At 49.5% G+C, this 6,362-nt stretch overlaps 1 long non-coding RNA gene across 1 annotated transcript; it reads left to right on the forward strand.

Annotated features, from left to right (window-relative positions):
- Positions 1-2,532: 2,532 nt before the first annotated feature.
- On the forward strand, positions 2,533-4,602 carry LOC135318517 (uncharacterized). Its single transcript, XR_010376640.1, has 2 exons — positions 2,533-2,962; positions 3,564-4,602. It is a non-coding gene; the product is annotated as an uncharacterized LOC135318517 (long non-coding RNA).
- Positions 4,603-6,362: the final 1,760 nt, after the last annotated feature.

Raw genomic sequence — 6,362 nt, forward strand, 5'->3', positions numbered from 1 at the left:
CCTCACAGGCTACACTGTGGATCTTGGATTTTATTTTAAAGATGGGAAGCCACCAAAGGTAAGCAGGGGAGTGATGTAGTTAAATGGAGCAGAACATGAGTTCAGTAGATGTGGCTTGGGATTGTTAGAATACTGCTGGTGGACTGATGGACGAAGGCTGTGGGTGCCCTCTGTGGCCAGGGGCCAGAGCTTTCTCCAAGCACTCGGCCCATGAGGTGTGCTGAGCACCCACCCATCTATCAGGGTTCCTGTAGCCCAGTGAAGCCAGAGAGACCCAGTCTAGCAAGTGTCTGGAAGAAGGGCTTAGTTCCCTGGGGGCAGATGAGCCTAGCAGGGCAGGGACTCAGGAATTGGTGCTAGAGAGACCCTAGAGTGGGCAGGATGCATGTCACCTTCATTCTGGGAGGTGAGAAGGCAGCATGGGAGTCTCCTGGTGTCCAAGAGGGCCCCAGCTCCCAGAACTAGCCATGCTTACTTCTGGGGCTGCTCCTCCCCCTTCCCTATGATCCAGAGAATTCCAGATTTGAGAGAACCCCAAGAGAACCACCTTACCTCTGGATGCTATCCAGGGTGTCCTAAAGAGTAGCCCTAAGGATGCGGGAAGAGCCTCCTTCAGGCAACCTGGGGAGGGCACACCTTGAGTCTAAACCTTTCCAGGGGCGGATAAGTGCTGGCTGCTCTGCAGTGACACAATGTCGGGGCCTCAGTTTCCCCATGTCTCACAGGGCCTCCCAAGGGAAGACATCTGGAGAACTCGACCCTTCTGTTCTCTGCCCTCTCCCACCCCCACCTCCGTGGGAACTCCAGGCCCCAGATGTGGGGTGATACTGTGACAAGGAACAGCTGTTGGGGAAGCCAGCCCCCAGGGCTGATGGTGACGGCTGCCCTGGCAGCTCAAGCTTGATATAGGGCAGCACCAGTGCCTGGGGGGTGATGTCAGGCAGCCTCTCAAGGTCTGGAGCTTGGGAATCATCAGACTCTCCTATAAGGCAGGTCACTTAGGGCTCCCCGGGTCTAAGGAGTAGGAGTCTTCCCCGGGAAATTTGGTGGGCACTAGAGGGGTTCCGGATGGGGTATTACACACCACTCATTGCAGTGGGCCCTACATGTCAATGCAGGCTGAGACTGAAGAAACAGCAGGGTTGGGAGGTGAGAGGGATCTGTCCCTTTCCAGCCTCCCTGCGGCTCAGACGCCCCAGTGGAAACCCATATAGAAAGGGGCACCGCTCACTCACTTGATCAGATCTAGGGAGCCCCCGAGATTCTGCCCAGACACGAAGACCTGAGCCATGATCTCAGCATCCTGCTGGTTTGACTACCCCTCCGCCCCCGCCCAATTCAGGTTTCATGCAGGACCCACCCCTAGCCCTCAGCCCAGAGAAGACACTCAGGAAGACCCTGACCTCATGGAAGACCCGAAGGCGAAAGTAGTAAGAGGTGTTGGACAAAGCGTCACGGCCCATGGGGAGCCTGGAGCAGTTTGAACTTTAGGAGGAGACCCAGGACAGGAGGGGCGGGGCCAGAGATGAGGGTTGTCGGAGCACAGAACTGAGGATCAGGGAAAGGTAGAAGTAGGCGGAGCTTATCCTTAGGTGCGGGGACTGCGTGTAAAAAGGGGCCCAGAGAAGAGCTGGGAAACGGAGGCACTAAGGGGGTGCGGCCAGTTGGTCGGAGGGAGGGGCCGGTGAACAGAGTGGGCATGGTCAGGACAGAGGGGCTAGGCCTGTTCCTCTCACCAGCTGGAAAGCATGCTAACCTGCGGACTCCGGAGATGCTGTGATTCCGGAACACTGAGGCCTGTTTAGCGAAGGGCAGAGCCAGAGTGAAGGTGCCGGGGCGGCAGCGCTTCGGAGGACGTTTCGCGAAGACCCGCAGATCCAGCACAGGCCAGTCCAGAAAGCACTTCTGCAACCGTGGACAGGCGGGCAGGGTCAGAACTGACGCCGGACCATGGCTGCCACGGGGACGGTCGCTAATGGCGGGTTTCCTGGCCCTAGGAACCACCCCGTAACGCGATCAGGGTCAGGTGGACTCCCTCGGATGGATTTCAATGGGATGGGATGGGACCGGTGGACTGGAAGATAGAAATCTCCTTCCGGCGGGCCTGAAAACTCTGCACCACCACATCCTGGGGCACGAAATGCCCAAAGCCCACGGTGTTCGGCCGGAAGAGGAATTCCTTACAGAGCGCCAGGAAGGACGTTTGAGGCCAACCCCTCTGGCTGTCACTCATGGCCCCTTAGCCCCACCCACAAGCGGCCCTTATTCTAGGTCCCGCCACCTGCCTTGTCACTCATACTTCGTCACCTACGTCTCGCGTCTCCTCCCTCCTTCCCAGTCCTCGAGCTGCCAGCCGTACTTCCCCGACCCTCGGGAAGTCACTGTGCCCCCGTCCGGCTGGGCTCTACCTAGTAGTCTGCGTTCCGCCGTCTCCAGTCCTAGCCCAGTCCTGTCAGTTATCCCTGGCCACGCCCAGCTCTCCTTGCTTAGCCGCCCGCCGGCCTCGCCCCTACCCTTAAGCTCCTCCTCAGTCGCTCAGCCCCGGGCGGGTCCCTTGCCCTGTGTCCCTTGCACTGCCTTCACAGGGCACGCTACACTCTCGCCCTGGCTCGTCTTGCTCTTTCAGTTATCTGTGGTGCTGCCCCCTCCTAGCCCTGCCCTCACTGTCATCCTGCTCCCACAGCACGCTTCAGCCGCGCCCCGACCCTGTCAGCCACTCAAGCCGCGCCCCCGCCGGGCACAGCCCCCTTTCCCTACTCCTCTCCCGCCAGCGCAGGCTCCGGCCTTGCCCCGACTGTCACGCAGGCCCCGACCCCACCACGTGGTCAGTGAGCGTGCAGGCGGGAGCCCCCACGTTGCATGCTACCACTGAGGCAAAGGAGGCGAAGCCGCGCCCGGAGCAGGGCAGGACCGTGCAGCCCGCACGCTCTGAGAGCGGGAAAGGCACTGAGCGGCCGGACAGGTATCCAAGAGGGGGCGTGGGGATGGGTTTTGTCCGAGCTTGCTGTATTGGAATCCCCAGGCCTGGGGTCAGGGCCCTCACCACCCCAACCCCCGACCTGGGCAGATGTGTACAAATGACAGTCAAAGGACCCCCTGGTTAATATCAGAGGCGGTGAAGCTGAGCCTCTGGGAAGCCTGTATCTAGGATTCTAGTCCCAGGTCCATTCTCTGCTGGCTTCAGCCCCCTCTTTCCTAGCTTCCTTGATAGCCTTAGTTTCCGCTTTTCTATAATGCCAATCACACCCAAGCTCTGCTTGGGGGCCTTGAGAGTGAATGTGATGGTCTGAGCAGGGATTGTCTGACGGGCGCCCACAACATTGACATATCAGCCATGCTTTGGATGGAGCTATGGGCAGTGTGGTCATCGCCTTGAGGTCCAGCCCAGTGCTCTGCTCTAATCACCAGAGAACAGTCCAGTCTGGCAAAGGGCTGAGATGATGGGATCCTGGGGTTCAGGGGCTCAAATCACCTCTGTGGTAGGCATGGTTAAAGTGAAGCTGTGTAACTTCCAAAGCTATATCATAAAATACCATGGACTCTCTTGGGACAATCTCTTTTAGAACCCAGCCACCATGCTGTGAGGAAGCCAAATTAGCCCATGCGGAGAGAACGAAGGAGAGGTCTGTATGTGGTTTGGCTGCAGCCCAGCTGAGGTGCCAGTCTACAACCAGCCTCTAGCCAGCCTCAACTTCTGGACATGAGTACCTCCAGATGATCCCAGCCCCAGGCATCAAACCCCTCTTAGCCATCAAGTTTTCCCAGCTAAGGCCCCAGATGTCATGGAACATCTCTGTTGTGCCCTTCCGAATTCCTGACCCAGAGAATCCGTTAACATCAGACAGCTGGTTTATACACTGACTTTATCAGGGGATTTGTTATGCAGCGATAGTAACTGGAACAGTAACCAAATGTTATTTGGGTTCAGTATACCCGACTCCTCATTTGATTCAGTTGTTTCAGAACTTGGACAAGAAAGAGTCTTAGGTATTGACATTCAAAACCCCACCACTCAATTTCAGTTCAATATCATCTCCTTTGAGAGGCTTTCCCTGACCCCTGTGGAAAGTACCCTCTCTAATCAGTCCCAAATTACACACATAGAAACCCACAGGCTCGCTTGGCCTGCACGCTCTACACACCAAGCCTGTTCACTCAGGTCCCTGCATGTCCAGACTGGGATGAAGTGGGATCAGGCTGTGCGATGGATTAAATGTTTATGTCCCTCCTATATGTTAAACCTAATCCTTGGTATTTGGAGGTGGGGCCCCTGGGGTGTGATTAGGTCATGAGGGTACAGCCCTGATGAATTGGATTGGGAACCTTACAAAAGAGACCCCAGAGCGCTTTCTCGCCCCTTCTGCCATGTGAGGTTACAATGAGAAGACAGCTCTCTATGAACCAGAAGACAGCTTTCACCAGCTATGGAATCTGCCACCACCTTGCTCTTGGACTTCCAGCCTCCAGAATGGTGAGAAATAAATTTCCGTTGCTTATAAAATACTCAATGTATGATATGTTATTATAGCAGCCTGAACTGACTAAGGCTGCTGTTAGATTGACACTTCACTATATTTAATAAATATTTATTATTTAAGTATATTTTTACATTTATTATTTAAATATATATAAATATTTAATACTGATTTAAATGGTATTTTAAAATTTTTCAATTTCCAGTTGTCCATTACAGTTACATAGAAATGCAATTGATTTTTCTATATTGACCATATATCCTAGGACACTACTAAATTCTAGTGTTAGTTACATTAATTTGCCAGGGCTGTCATAACAAAGTACCACAGAGCGGGTGGCTTAAACAGCAGAAATGTATTGCTTCCTAGTTCTGAAAGCTAGAAGCCCAAAATCAAGATGTCTGCAGGGTTGGTTCCTTCTGTAGGTTGTGAGGGAAAATCTGTTTCTGTCTCTCTCCCTGGCTTACGGTTGGCTGTATTCTCCCTCTGTCTCTTACCACTGTCTTCCCTGTATGAGTGTCTGCATCCAAATTTCCCCATTTTATAAGGAGACAACTCATATTGCTCTTTTCAAAAACCAGCTTTTGGTTTCATAGTTTTTCTATGTCCAATGTCATAGATTTCTGCTCTTTATTCCTTCTTTCTACTTGATCTGGGCTTAATTTGCTTTTTCTTTTTCTAGTTTCTGAAGGTCGAAGCCTATATTATTGATTTGAGACCTTTCCTCTTTTCTCATATAAGCATTTAATGCTATGAAATTCACTCAGTTCTATTTTAGCTGCATCTCATAAATTTTGATATGTTGTGTTTTCATTTTAATTCAGTTCAAAATATTTTCTTATTTCTCTTGAGACTTCTCTGGGTTATTTAGAAGTGTGTTGTTTAGTTTCCAAATATTTGGGGGTTTTTCCAGTTATTTTTTAGTTCTTGATTTCAGTTTGATTCCACTATGAGCAAAGAACATACTTTGTATCATTTAAATTTTTAAACATTTGTTCAATGTAAAAGGCCCAGTATGATCTCTCTTGGTGAGTGTTCCATGTACACATGAAAATTAAGTGTGTTTTATGCTGTTAGCAAAGTCTCTATAAATGTCAGTGGGGGTGGAATAGCTCAGTGGCAAAGTGCATGCTTAGCATACACGAGGTCCTGGGTTCAATCTCCAGTATCTCCATTAGAAAAGAAAATTAAAATAAATAAATAAACCTAATTACCTCCCCTCCCCCAAAAAAGAAAAAAATAAGTAATTTTTTAAAATGTCAATTAGGTCAGTTTGGTTGATAATGTTTCATATCCTTGCTGAATTTCTGTTTTATCAATTACTGAAAGGAGAGTGTTGACATTGACAAGTATAATTGTGACTTGATTTATCCTTTCAGAGTTATCAGTTTTTGCTTTATATATTTAAGAACTTGGTTGATAAGCACATACACCCTTGGGATTGTCATGTCTTCTTGGGGAAATAGCCCTTTATTGTTATATAATGTCTCTCTTTATTCCTGGTGATTTTTCTTGTTCTGAAGTCTACTTTGTCCATTACTAATATAGCCACTCCAACTTTTTTTTTTGATTATGGGTTCCATGGTATGTCTTTTTCCATCCTTCTTTTAATCTACCTATATAATTATATTTAAAGTGGGCTTCATGTAGGCAGAATATAACTGGTTATTGAGGGCATTGATTTATTTATTTTTACTCCAACCCAACAACTGCTGTCTTTTAATTGGAACATTTATGTAATAAAGAGTCTGTTAATGTACTTATTGGTAAGAGCAGATTTAGGTCTACTTTTTATTATTATTATTATTATTATTATTATCTCCTCTTTCTCTTCCTCTGTTCCTCCTTTCCTGCCTTCCTTTAGATTATTTGATTATTCTTAGTATT

This window comes from Camelus dromedarius, chromosome 18 (assembly GCF_036321535.1).
Source record: "Camelus dromedarius isolate mCamDro1 chromosome 18, mCamDro1.pat, whole genome shotgun sequence".
Classification (NCBI taxonomy): Eukaryota; Metazoa; Chordata; class Mammalia; order Artiodactyla; family Camelidae; genus Camelus; species Camelus dromedarius.